The sequence below is a fragment of the Ascaphus truei genome, unplaced genomic scaffold (genome assembly GCF_040206685.1).
Source record: "Ascaphus truei isolate aAscTru1 unplaced genomic scaffold, aAscTru1.hap1 HAP1_SCAFFOLD_928, whole genome shotgun sequence".
Taxonomy (NCBI): domain Eukaryota; kingdom Metazoa; phylum Chordata; class Amphibia; order Anura; family Ascaphidae; genus Ascaphus; species Ascaphus truei.
In genome coordinates, this window is record NW_027457267.1 from 37,045 (window position 1) to 50,591 (window position 13,547).

Below are 13,547 nucleotides of genomic sequence, written 5' to 3' on the forward strand. Positions count from 1 at the left end.
TAAACCAATCCCGTGCTTAAGGTTAAGAATAGAAGGAGAATGGTTTATAAACTGCTGTCCACCCATATATCCTTTGTCTTCGTTTGCTGATATGGTTACCTGATATCACCTGAATGATTTCCTCACTGCTGAAAGAAATGCTACATCATACTTCTCATTCCCCAACCCTTAAGTAAGTGTACTTCTTGTTCGTTACTGTATTATCTGTTGTGTTCACCTATATTCTAAGGAATAAATACAATTTATTATATCTTAAGCCTCGTTCAGTTCAAACCCAATTATTTTTGTGTAATATTAATAAGCCTGTGGAAGCTATCGTCACAAGGAGGTATTATAGTGTGTATTGTGGGGAGAATTAGTGTGTGTGTTGTTTGGGAGTGATATTCGGGAGGATTGTGTGTGCAGAAGGAAGAATGAGTGAGGGGGGAGTAAGGGAGCAGGATTGAATGAGAGGGGGTCATTGAGTGATAGCGGGGAGGGGAGGGAAGAGTGAGGAGAGTGGGTGTAGGAGGGAGCAGTGCAAGAGACCGTCGGGGGCAGAATACATGGTGAGAAGGGAGGCTGCCTAGAAGCATAAAAATCTACTTCACCGCTGTTCTGTACTCTCTTCAATACTCTGTGTTACAGATCTCTCTGGCAAGAAATGGGGTCCAATGGCAAAGACTGCTCTAAATAAGATAGTATAAATGAACACAGAGAGAAATTCCAAAGAGTAACCCAAGAAAATACAAGTGAAATCTAATCGTAAGGTAATTAGTCCCATTAAGTGAAATACATAAAGGAATAGTCCATAAAAAAGCACAAAGGAAAAAAATAGGAGTACTTTATTGTGATGTTACATTTCAGAGAATATAAAATTATAGGAAAACAATTCCACTTTGTTCAGAAAACCAGAAAGTCTTGGTCCCAGGTGGATTGAATTTTTATTGCAAATAAGTTCCTTAATACACAAGTAAAGAATATAGTTACTTATTCTATTCTCTACTGTAAGACGTGCCACATTGCCCAATATTTGGGTACAGTGCCCAGATTGTGACCATGCACTACAGAGGTGAGATTCCCCCAACTCCAATTTGCTACACACTCCAAGAGAGATTATTGTGATCAGAGGTGGAATGAGAGGGGTGAGAAGGGTCGCTGCCCAGGGAGTAGCCTGACAGGGGGTACAGAAATCTCTTTTGGTGCATATATTGCGGAGCTGCATTGATTGACTTGTCAATCAGCTCTGCTGCCTATCCCATTGACATCATGATCCGGCACTGTGATCAGCTGCAGCGCTGACCCAGGTGTGTTAGTGCAGCACTTTACAGGGAGGGAACAGAGGTTGTGGATGACAGATGCTGGGGATAGGCCATGAGTACGGGCCAGAGTAAGGTGGAGACTTTCTGTACTCTGCATACAGGACACTGCATGCATGACAGTGTCTGTGTGTGTGTGTGTGTGTGTATTCCAAGTGTCAGTGTGCATAAGTAAGTGTGCTCTGTAAGTATGCCTGTGTGGCAGGTATAGGGGGGTGGTTCAGCTGGAGGAACTTATCCAGGCACAAAAGCACATAGATGCCCCAGATTATACCACCCCAAATGCTGATAATATCCTGCTGCACTTTACAGAAGATGATGCAGATGTCAGTGGGTGGTGGGTTCATTAAATCCATCCATCATATCATAGCCACACTGTGCATATGATGTACTGAATCAATCACAGGAAGACATCTCCATGGTAGGGGTAGAAGTTAACAGAATATGTCCAGCACTGTGGTGTGTAGCCCATAAATAATAATTGTGCACATTACAGAACATACTTGCAACTGCAAGATCATTTTGCTGCTTGTAGTGTTTGCTCTTGTCCTGTGCAGTGTTGTCGTAGATCCGTCTCTTCAGTGTTCACTGCAATAAAAGTAAGACATTGCATTAATATTACAGAAGTTTGGGAGCTGAAATCCCACTATGCTGCAGACATTTTCCCTTTGCATAAGATTCTTGTGATTATATCTCAATGATGATCAATAACAACTACATCATAACACAGCCGCTCAATACAAAATATGTATTTGCTATCAATGGTCATGGAGGCCAAACGTCACACAATGTACAGATATACTGCTGCGGCCGAGTTTATTCGAGCATTTGCCCGTTCTTGGCCGCAGCAGTAACCTGGCACGCGCCGGAGGGTGCCGGGCGCACGCCGAAGCAGCGGAGCGCCCTCCGATCGGGCCTTTCTCCCTTCCGCTGCCGGGTCCGTCGGGTCCCCCGGAACCCCCTGCCGCTGTCCCCCACATCGCGGGACACCAGTGCTCCCTCGGGGAGCCCTGGACGCGCGTGCAGGGGGCGCAGGCACCCGATGACGCGTGACCGTGCATCGGTGATGCGCGGCACGCTGAGGGAGTGCGGCTAGCACGCCGGGGCATCCCCCGGCTTGCGGTGCTAGCCGTGCTTCAATAAAACGTGTCGGTAGTGTAGCAAGGATTATTTCTTCCTCTGGTGCATTATGATGGGATGTGTTGTAAGATTCTGCATTATTAGCATCACTGAATCTTTTGGAAACTGAGTAATATTCTATGTTTTAATGCAATATTATGGATGATCAGCCGGTAAAATAAAGCTTACTGTATCTGTAGCCATGCTCTACCCATGATGTGCTGAATCAATTACTGCAGAGTGATTCAGAGTGGTAAACATGACTGGAACTCATCTCTGAATAGAGGACAGAACAGCAGTGCAGAGTAGGAGGTGAATGTATCTCAAATGGAAGACTTAGTAGCTGTGTGGGGAGTAGACAGTACAGACTGATCAAATAAATAGTTAAAGGAGTATCTTCAACATTACTTGGCTTTGTTATCAACATTGAAGTTTCTCTTGTTTTTTCTGTTCTTTAAATCACTACTACTGATGCCATGTGTAACCTGTACTGAGAGATATACTCTACTGGCCTAGATGAAACCATATGATGCAAACAGGATTCATCCCACTCCAGATTCATATGATTGCACCACTTCAACCTTTAATAAAACACATAGAACTACAGCAGTGCGCTACTGCACATGTTCTTGTTATGAATGGTAGTAGATGTGGTCCTTGGGTCAATACTTCATACAGCAGCCACACTCTACTCATGATGTATTGAATCAACAAAAACCTGCATGGTACAGATCACAGGAAGGGTAGAGTAGAGGGGAATATGTCCAATGCGAAACCCTTAGCAGCTGGATTGTGTGGAGTCAACAAAACGACAAATACTAAATGAGAAATATACACATTGCTTATCTGTCTCTGTGTAGTCATTTTCCTCCTCTTCAACTGTCTTTCAAAATTTCTCTTCTGACAGAAAAGAAACACATGGCTTCAATATTCACTGTTCTTCCCTCCTGAAATAAAAGTTAAGCATTGCATGGTTATGATCATACATACAATGAACCTTGCGCCAAACCATGTGATCCAAAGTAAATCCACCTCCCTCCCATAGCTGTGTTCCTTCTAGAGCTTCTACCACACAAGTCATTAATGTTCGTGACACTGTACTGCAGTCACAGTCTGCACACAAAGTACTGAATCAATTACATCACACTGAAAAGGCAGTCTACATGATGCAATAGTTAACCATAATAACTCTGTCATGCAAATGACAGGAAAACCTATATGTATATCATTAGGGGAGAGGGGAAAAATAATTAAAAAATAAGTGCGACAAATAAAAACAGATTATAGGAAAGTAAATCCTTGCCCTGGGAACTTTACAATCTAATAGAAATGTTAGAAGACTTAAAGAGAGGCAGCAGTTGGGGGAAGAAGTGCAGTAGATGACAATGCTTGTCCTTAATGGTGGGTACAATTAGTAGAAAGCACATCTTGGGAACAATAGTTGTTAGCAGTGACTGTGGGTGTGGGACAGTAGCCACGAGTCAAAGTTTTTTAAATGCTTGATTTAAGTCGTGAATTTTAAGATTGGTCTTACATGTGGGTGGAAGAGGTTATGTTGGCATATACTGAGTGTGAGGAAGTTTCACATGTACGGTGCAGTGATGGAAAATGGTTTCAGGCAAGTGAGAGAACAGTAGAGGTGAAAGAAGTTTACAGGAGACAGTTATGGTTATAGTGCAAGAGACAAGCAAGGGCATAACGAGAGATCAAAGATGATATGCAAGAAGGAGCAGATTAATGGAGAGCCTTAACAAAAAGGTAAGGAGGAGAACTTTGTAGGTGATACAAAAACTTGATGGGATGCCAGGACAGGGATTTAAGGAGATGAGCAGAGACTGTTGTGGAAGAAAGTGAGATAATTCAAGCAGCAGAGTTTTGCATAGGAGAAAGTTGTGAAGCATGGAGGCCTGTTAGTAGTATGTTAAAATAACCTATAGGATAACAGTATACATTGGAGTTTTAGCAGTAGGTTGAGAGGGGAAAGGGAAGATCTTGGCAATATTACAGAGAAAGAGGCAACACATTTTACCCATAGCCGTGCATGTGAATGGAGATGGAATTGAAGAGCCAAATGTTACTCCTATGCAACATGTTTGATGACAAGATAGATGGTAGTACTGTTTACTGTGATGGAGAAAGGGGATAATATGAGCCCAGTTTTAGACATTAAGTTTAAGGCAGTGGAGTGCCATCCATGAGCATATAGCCAGGAGACAACCCAAGAGTAGAGACTGGATTGCAGGAGTGAGAACAGGGGTGGATAGATTTGTGTGTGTATCATCCGCATAGAGATTATATCTAAGGCCAAAAGCATTGATGAAGTCACCAAATGATAGTATGTAGAGAGAAAGAGAGATCTCAGAACAGAGACCTGATGTATACCCACAGACAGATCAATAGAAGACGAAGACATGTTAGCAACAGAGATGGAGAATGTGTGACAGGAAAGTTATGATGAAAACCAGGATAGAACTTTGTTACTGATACCAAGAGAGAGTTTAGAATATGAAGGAGGAGAGTGATTGAGAGCATCAAACGCAGCCGATAGATCAAGTAGGATTAGTAGGGAAAACCCTTGGGAATTAGCTTTAAGCACAGTCTGTAGAACGTGCTGTACGAAAGGCAGGTTGTAAAGGATCCAGGAGGGCATGTGATTTAAGAATGTTGACACTAGCAATTAGAAGGCAAACAGCATGAGGGATACAGAGCGGTAGTTAGTAAGGCACATAGGGTGTAGTTTGTTTCTGACAAAAGGGTGACCGCTACAGGCTTAAAGTAAGAGGGCAAAAATCCAGAGAATAGGGAGAAATTGAAGATGTGGGTGAGAGTGGGGACTAAGAGATGCAGTAAGGTGTGAGGGGATACGATCTAGAGGGCATGTGGTAGAGGGAGAATAGAAGATGATTAGCTTCCAGCTCTGTAAGAGAAGAAAAGGAGTCAAGTGCAGAAGGAGATTTGGGTAGAAGGAGAGAAGGGGGAAGGGACAGAAGGAATCTCCTTTTGGGTGGCATCCACCTTGCCTCTGAAGTAGTCAAATGCTTGAGGAGAAGTGAAGGAAGGATGGCAAGTGGGAGGAGAAGGTCAGTGGAGGGAGTCAAATACAGAGAAAAAAACAGCGTAAATTAAATTTGAGTGTTGATGAGTGTGGAAAAAAGTAGTGTATTTAGCCCTAGAGAGCAGCTTTATACAGGACAGGAGACATTTTTACTGTAGAAAAATCAAACAAAGTGTGAGATTTCCTCCGTAGGTATTAAGAACAGCGAGTGGAAGTGTGATGAGTGTGTTTGGGAATTTAGCCAAAGGTGTGGGTTAGAGGGATGAGTGTGTCAGAGCCTATAGGGGGCATATAGATAGGAGGATAGCATTGTAAGAGTTAATAAGATTGTTAGTTTAAGCAGAAAGAGAGAGAGAGAAGAGAGAAGAGAGGTTAGAGTAGATGTCAGAGGAGAGTTTAATTAAGCAGAGGCAAATCAGTGGGACAGGTAAGATGCGGTGAGGGGAATGACTGATTGTGACTGATGAGAGCAGAAGAGGTTATGTACAACTAGAGCCTTGTTAGTAAGAGTGGACATTCCAGAGGGCACAGGAGAAGGGAAGAGAAAAGTAAGGAAAGGAATGTGGATTACATTAGATAGGTTAACACTCTTAGTAGGGAGGCCTGATGTGTATATGAGCCGGTCCAAGATTATAAGAGATATCCCCCAACATCAGCGAGCATAGAAGGAGACACAGAGATAGGTGTAGAGAGAGACAGAGATAGGGATATGTAGAGAGAGAAGGGCGTCAAGAGAATGAGACAGATAGGCGTAGAGAGAGGAGACATAGAGAGAGGGGGCTTTGAGAGGGGGCGTAGAGAATGAGGGAAGGTGGAAGAGAATAGGATGTGCAGGAGAGCATTTCATTGAGCAGTGCAGAAATAGCTGCAATAGAGGTCTGTACAAATGGTGCTTTGTGTAGACACATGCAAAGGTAGGGGAAGGAAAGTGTATAGAACATGTGGATAAAAGCAGGAGTGTGGAAGTTAGAGAAATTAGAAAAGTTTTACAGAGCAGTGAGGAAACAGTAAACAGAAAGAACAAGAGAGAGGTTACATTGGGATGACGTGCTGTGGTAGAGAGAAATGCTAGGAGAGAGCCTCCAGATATTAGAGGACATGAATTGAGAGAGCAAATGTATAAATCAAAACCGGAGGGGGAGGTATAGCACGAAAGCTTGCACAGCAGTTGATGAAGATTATAGTCTTAAAGTTGCGTGTACCTGTCAGGGCACTCAAGAAGGTCAATGCTCACAAGTGCAGAGTTCATGAAGAAATGCTGAATCCAGTTCCCCTCCAATTTAATTTTAATATAACTTTTCCATTCTTCATTACTGCAAAAAGCAAACAAAACAAAACCACATTGCATTACTATTTTCAAAATGGATTGAATGACATATTCAACAGTAACTGTGTGATGCCAATATTGCCTTCTCACTCGTAGGCCAGTACGGTCAGGTACCCAGTACTGATAAAACAATAAGTGCCCGTACTAAGTACCAATATGAATTATAAGGAAATGTAAAATCTCCAGGTCTCTCTCCATCTCTGCAACAGATATATGGATAAGCCCATATTAAGGCATCACGTGACCGGAGCCGTCACTGACTGGGTATACGCAAAGATGCAGGGAGATGCAAAGAAAGGGAGGGAGAGAGACAGGGAGAAGATGGGAAACGGAGGGAGGCACGGATGGCAGGCCTCTCTCTTTCACTGGTGCATGCAAGGAGCTGGTCCCAACATCCACAAAGTGTGTGTGTATTATTGGTTGTGTTTTATGGCGGTAGGAGGATAGTGTGTATATTGTGTGTGTGTGGGAGTATTATATTGTGTGTAGGGTATTATAGTGTGTATATTATGTTGAGGTGCAGAGGAGAGTGTTAGATTGGGTATCTTGTGTTAGGGGGTATTGTGTATATTGTGTTTAAGACTATAATATTATTGGGGAGATTATTATTGAGGAGGTATTAAAGTGTGTATTGTGGGGAGTATTAGTGTATGTATTATTTGTGGGTGACAGATGCTGTGGGTAGGCCAAGAGTACGGGCCAGACTAAGGTGGAGACTTTCTGTACTCTGCATACAGGACTCTACATGCACTGCAGAGGTGAAATTCCCCCAACTCCAATTTGCTACACTCTCCAAGAGAGAATATTGTGATCAGAGGTGGAAGATGAGCAGGGTCACTGCCCAGGGAGTAGCCTGTCAGGGGGCATGGAAATCTCTTTTGGTGCGTATGTTGCCACGTGGCATTGATTGACCGGTCAATTAGCACTGCTTCCTATCACAGTGACATGATCCGGTGCTGTGATCGGTTGCAGCGCTGACCAAGGTGTGTTAGTGCAGCAATTTACAGGGAGGGAACAGAGGTTGTGGGTGACAGATGCTGGGGGTAGGCCAAGAGTACGGGCCAGAGCAAGGTGGAGATATTCTGTACTCTGCATGCCCATCCTGCATGCCCAGGACTCTGCATGCATGCCAGTGGCTGTGGGGTGTGTGTGTGTAGGTATGCCAAGTGTCAGTGTGCATAAGTAAGTGTGCTGTGTGTGTAAGTAAGTTTGCCTGTGTGGCAGGAGGTGTAGGGGGGTGGGGGGCGGGGGGCGGTTCAGCTGGAGGACTTTACCCAGCACAAAAGCACATAGATGCCTCTGATTATATCACCCCAAATGCTGATAATATCCTGCTGTAGATGCACTTTACAGAAGATGATACAGATGTCATCAGTGTTTGGTGGGTTCATTAAATCAATCCATCATATAATAGCCACACTGTGCATATGATGTACTGAATCAGTAACACCAGGAAGACATCTCCATGTTAGGAGTAGAGTTGAAGTTAACAGAATATGTCCAGCACTGTGGTGTGGAGCCCATACATAATAATTGTGCACATTACCAGAACAACATATTGTCAACTGCATGATCATTTTGCTGTTGTAGTAGATCCGTCTCTTCGGTGTTCACTGCAATAAAAGTAAGACATTGCATTAATATTACAGAAGTTTGGGGGCTGAAATCCCACTATGCTAATGACAGTTTCCCTTTGCATAAGATTCTTGTGATTATATCTCAATGATGATCAATAACAACTACATCATAACACAGCTGCTCTATACAGAATATGTATTTGCCATCAATGGTCATGGAGGCAATATGTCACACAATGTACATATATAGCAAGGATTATTTCTTCCTCTGGTGTATTATGATGGGAGGGTGAGATTCTGCATTATCAGCATCAGTAAATCTGTAGGAAACTGAGTGATATTCTATTTTTTGATGCAATATTAGGGTAAAATAAAGCTTGCTGTATCTATAGCCATGCTCTACCCATGATGTGCTGAATCAATGACTGCAGAGCGATTTAGAGTGGTAAACATGACTTGAACTCATCTCTGAATAGAGGGTAGCACAGTAGTGCAGAGTAGAAGGTGAATGTATCTCAAATGGAAACCCTTAGCAGCTGTGTGGGGAGTAGACAGTACAGACTGACCAAGTAAATAGTAAAAAGTAGTAACTTCAACATTACTTGGTTTTGTTCTCCACTCCTGTTTTTCTGTTCTTTAAATCACTAATACTGATGCCATATGTAACCTGTACTGAGAGTTATATACTCTACTGGCCTAGATCAAATTAAATGATGCAAACAGGATCCCTCCCACTCAAGATTCATATGATTGCACCACCTCAACCTTTCATAGCAATAACATAGAACTGCAGCAGTGCGCTACTGCACATGTTCTTGTTATGAATGGTAGTAGATGTGGTCCTTGGGTCAGTACTTCATACTGTAGCCACACTCTATTCATGATGTATTGAATCAACAAAAATCTGCATGGTACAGATCACAGGAAGGGGTGGAGTAGAGGTGAATATGTCCAATGCGAAACCCTTAGCAGCCGGATTTTTTGGAGTCAATAAAACGACAAATACTAAATGAGAAATATACACATTGCTTATCTGTCTCTGTGTAGTCATTTTCCTCCTCTTCAACTGTCCTTCAATTTTCTATTTTGCAAGAAAATGAACACATGGCTTCAATATTCACTTCTGTTCTGCAGTCTTTCCTCTTGAAATAAAAAAGTTAAGCATTGCATTATTATTATTATAATTATTATTGACGATACATACAATGAACCTTGCTCCAAACCATGTGATACAAAGCAAATCCACCTCCCTCCCACAGCTGTGCTCCTTCTAGAGCTTCTACCACACAAGTTATTCATGTCAGTGAAACTGTACTGCAGTCCCGGTCTGCACACAATCTACTGAATCAATGACATCACACTGTGTCACACAATGTCATGCTAACGACAGGAAACAATCTTTGTATATATCTTTGTATATATAATAATAATAATAATAATAATAATAATAAAAAAAATAAGACAGGACAGACACTCCTACATTGCAATCAATAGAAAATAACTGGGACAGGCACTTCAAGGATGCATACGGTCCCGGATAAACTGTAGCTACCTATACACGTGTGCCTTGTCTCTAGACTCTGCATATATCTCTATTTATATACCACCCATTGTGTACTCAGCGCTTTACAAGAGAGACCAAAAAGTACAGGAAATTATTATACAATAAGTTCAACAAACAAAAACAGACAATAGGAAAGTAAATCCCTGTCCTGGGTAGTTTACAATCTAAGAGAAATGTAAGGAGACTTACAGAGAGACAACAGGTGGGGGAACAAGTGCAGTAGATGACAATGCTTGTCCTTAATGGTGGGTACTTGTAGTATAAAGCACTTCTTGGGAACAATAGTTAGTGACTGAATGAGTGACAGTAGCAACGAGTAAAAGCTATTGAAATGCTTCATTTAAGTTGTGAATTTTAAGGTTGATCTTAAATGTGGGTGGAAGAGGGTATGTTGGCATATACTGAGTGTGTGTGAGTTTCACAGGTAAATTGATGGGAAAGGGTTTCAGGCAAGAGAGCGAGTGCGCAGTAGAGGTGTAAGAAGTATAATGGAGACAGTTATTAGTAGAGCTTAGGAGACGAGGAAGGGCATAACGAGACCAAAGATGATATGTAGGAAGGAGCAGATGAATAGAGAATAGTGTTGGACTGGGTCCTCAACTATAAAAAAATGGGTAACGGGTACCCGGCCAAAATGAAAGGTTCTACCCGGTCGGGTACACGGTTTGGCACTTACCTTCCGGGTGGCAGTGACATCTAGGATCAGCAGCAGTCCTGTGACGGTGGCAGCATCTGTGGTGTCTTCAGCCGGCGGGGGAGCTGCAGGCTCACAGACACAGCTTACCTGCTTCGGTGCTGTGGAAGTGATTCCTGCAGCTCCCCCCGCCAGGTGAAGACACCTCTGATGCTGCCAACATCAGAGGACTGCTGCTGCTGATCCTAGATGTCTTAGGAAAGGTAAGTATAAAAGATTATTTCCAGCTGCCCTGACATTACCCGACGCCGGGTATTACCCGGCCAAGTCCACTTCTCAGTGGCCGGTTTCGAGTAATGTCCGGGTAGCTGGAAATGTGTCGGGTAACGCCGGGTACTCGGTACACCACTAATAGAGAACCTTAACAAAAAGGTAAGGAGGAGAACTTTGTAGGTGATCTGAAACTTGATGGGAAGCAAGGAGAGGGATTTAAGGAGGAGGAGATGAGCAGATACTGTTGTGGGAGAAAGGGAAATTATTCAAGCAGCAGAGTTTTGGATAGATTGCAAATGAGAAAGTTGTGAAGCAGGGAGCCCTGTTAGCAGTATGTTAACCCATACGATAAGGGCATGCATTGGCGTTTTAGCAGTAGATTGACAGAGAAAAGGGCAAATCTTGGAAATATTACAGAGAAAGAATCAACAAACTTTAGCCAGTGTCGTGAATGAAGATGGAAAGGGAAGAGTCAAATGTTACTCCTAGGCAATGTGCTTTCATGACAGGATGATGGTAGTACTGTTTACTGCGATGGAGAAAGGTGATATTAGGCCAGATTTAGGGGGAAATATGAGGAGCTCAGTTTTAGACATTAGGTTTAAGGCAGAAGAGTGTCATCCATGGAGGATATAGCCAGGAGGCCACCCGAAACTAGGAACTAAATTGCAGGAGTGACGGTAGGGTGGATAGGTGTGTGTATCATCTGCATAGAGATGATATCAAGGGCCAAAATAGTTGATAAGGTCAACTAGTGATAGTATGTAGTGAGAGAGGTCCCAGAACAGAGTCCTGAGGTATACCAACAGACAAAACAACAGGAGACAAAGACACGTTAGCAACAGAGATGGAGAATGTGTGATGGAGAAGTATGATGAAAACCAGGATATAAGTTTGCTGCGGATACGAAGAAAGTGTTTAGAATATGAATGAGAAGAGTGATTGACAGTATCAAAAGCAGAAGAGAGATCAAGCAGGATTAGTAAGTAAAATGGACCTTGGGAATTTTCTTTATGTACATAATTGGTTACATTGGGAAAGGCAGATTGTGAAGGGCCCAGAGGAGCATGTGATTTAAGAATGTTGATCAAACGGGAGATCACAAGACGTTCTAGCAATTAGGAGGCAAATGGTAGGACGGATACAGGGCGATAGTTAGAAATTCACACAAGGTCAAGGTTATTTTTGAGAATAGGGGTGACCACTGCATGCTTAAAAGGAAGAGTTGAAAGAGCCAAAGGATATGGAGGAATTGAAGATGTGGGTGAGAGTGAGAGTGAGAATATAGGATTGAGAGGGCATGTGGTAGAGGGAGAAGAGAAGATCAGGTTCCAGCTTTGTGACAGGAGAAAAGGAGTCAAGAGTGCAATGAGATCTAGATAGAAAAAGAGAGAGGGGGAAGGGAGAGAACGAATCTACTTGTGGATGGCATCCACCTTGCCTCAAGTGAGCAAAGGCTTGAGGAGAAATAAAGGATGGATGTTAAGTGGGAGGAGAAAGTCAGTGGTGGGACTCAAATACATAGAAGACAGTGTGAATTAAATTGGAGTGTTGATGAGTGAGGAAAAAGTAGTGTTTGACCTTAAAAAAAGGAGCAGAGTTTTACAGAACAGGACAAAGGTTTAGTGTAGAAAATCAGACTGTGAGATTTCCTCCATAGGTGTTAAGAGCAGCAGTGTGATGTGATGAAGTGTGATGAGAGCGTGCTTGTGAATTAAACCAATGCATGGGTTAGGCTGCGTCTATAGTAAGCACGCAACAGAAGGCAAAGTTAGCGCATGCCTGTCGCTCCAGCAATCCCCGCACTGAGGTCCGAGGCGACGGGGAAGCCCTGCATTGCTCGCACGCACTGTGGACGACCAAGCGTGTGCCCATGATAATCACGGCCTTAGAGGGATGAGTGTGTCAGAGCCTAGAAGGGGCATATAGATGATGGAGGAGGAGGGAGGAGGAGATGATAGCATTGTAAGAGTTAACAAGATAGTTAGTTTAAGCAGAAAGTGAGGAGAGGTTAGAGATAAGGGTAGATGTCAGAGGAGAGAGTTCAATTAAGCTGAGGTATCGAGTAGGACAGGGGTGAGGGGAATGAGAAGTGGTGGATGATGAGAGCAGAAGAGGTCATGTACAAATAGACCATGTTAGTCGTAGAGCAGACATTCCAGAGGGCACGTGAGAAGGGAAGAGTAAAGTGAGACAAGGAATGTGGATTACATTAGATGGGTTAATACGCTTAGCAGGGAGGTGGAGAGAGAGGCAAGAGGCAGAGGGTGGTGTAGGGGTAGAGGAAGAGATGTTGCATGTACCTTGTCAGAACATTAAAGAACGTCAATTCACACTGGTGCAGAGTTGATGATGAAATGCTGAATCCAGTTCACGTCCAATTCAATTTTAACAGAACTTTTTCATTCTTCATTACTGCAAAAAAAAAAGTAAAAAACAATGCATTACTATTTTCAAAATGGATTGAATTCCCCCAACAATGACTATGTGTTACCAATATATCCCTCTCAGTCCCACTGCAGCACATACTGTACCAGTGTGAAAGTAAGAAGGTACACAGTACCGGTAAAACAATACGTGCCGGTACTATGCACCATATGAATTATAAGGGGATGTAAATCTCCCAGTCTCTCTCCATATCCGCAACAGAGTGGGCTCCGGTCAGTGGCATGGATGCCCATATATGGATATGCTCATATT

At 43.0% G+C, this 13,547-nt stretch overlaps 1 long non-coding RNA gene across 2 annotated transcripts; it reads right to left on the reverse strand.

Moving 5' to 3' along the window:
* Nucleotides 1-806: 806 nt before the first annotated feature.
* On the reverse strand, nucleotides 807-13,263 carry LOC142486516 (uncharacterized). Of its 2 annotated transcripts, XR_012799008.1 has the most exons (7): nucleotides 13,151-13,263; nucleotides 9,401-9,518; nucleotides 8,346-8,412; nucleotides 6,675-6,785; nucleotides 3,255-3,364; nucleotides 2,607-2,760; nucleotides 807-1,886 (listed from the first exon to the last, which is right to left on the reverse strand). It is a non-coding gene; the product is annotated as an uncharacterized LOC142486516 (long non-coding RNA). The 2 variants fall into 2 exon arrangements; XR_012799007.1 differs by lacking the exon at nucleotides 2,607-2,760.
* Between the last annotated feature and the right edge of the window lie 284 nt (nucleotides 13,264-13,547).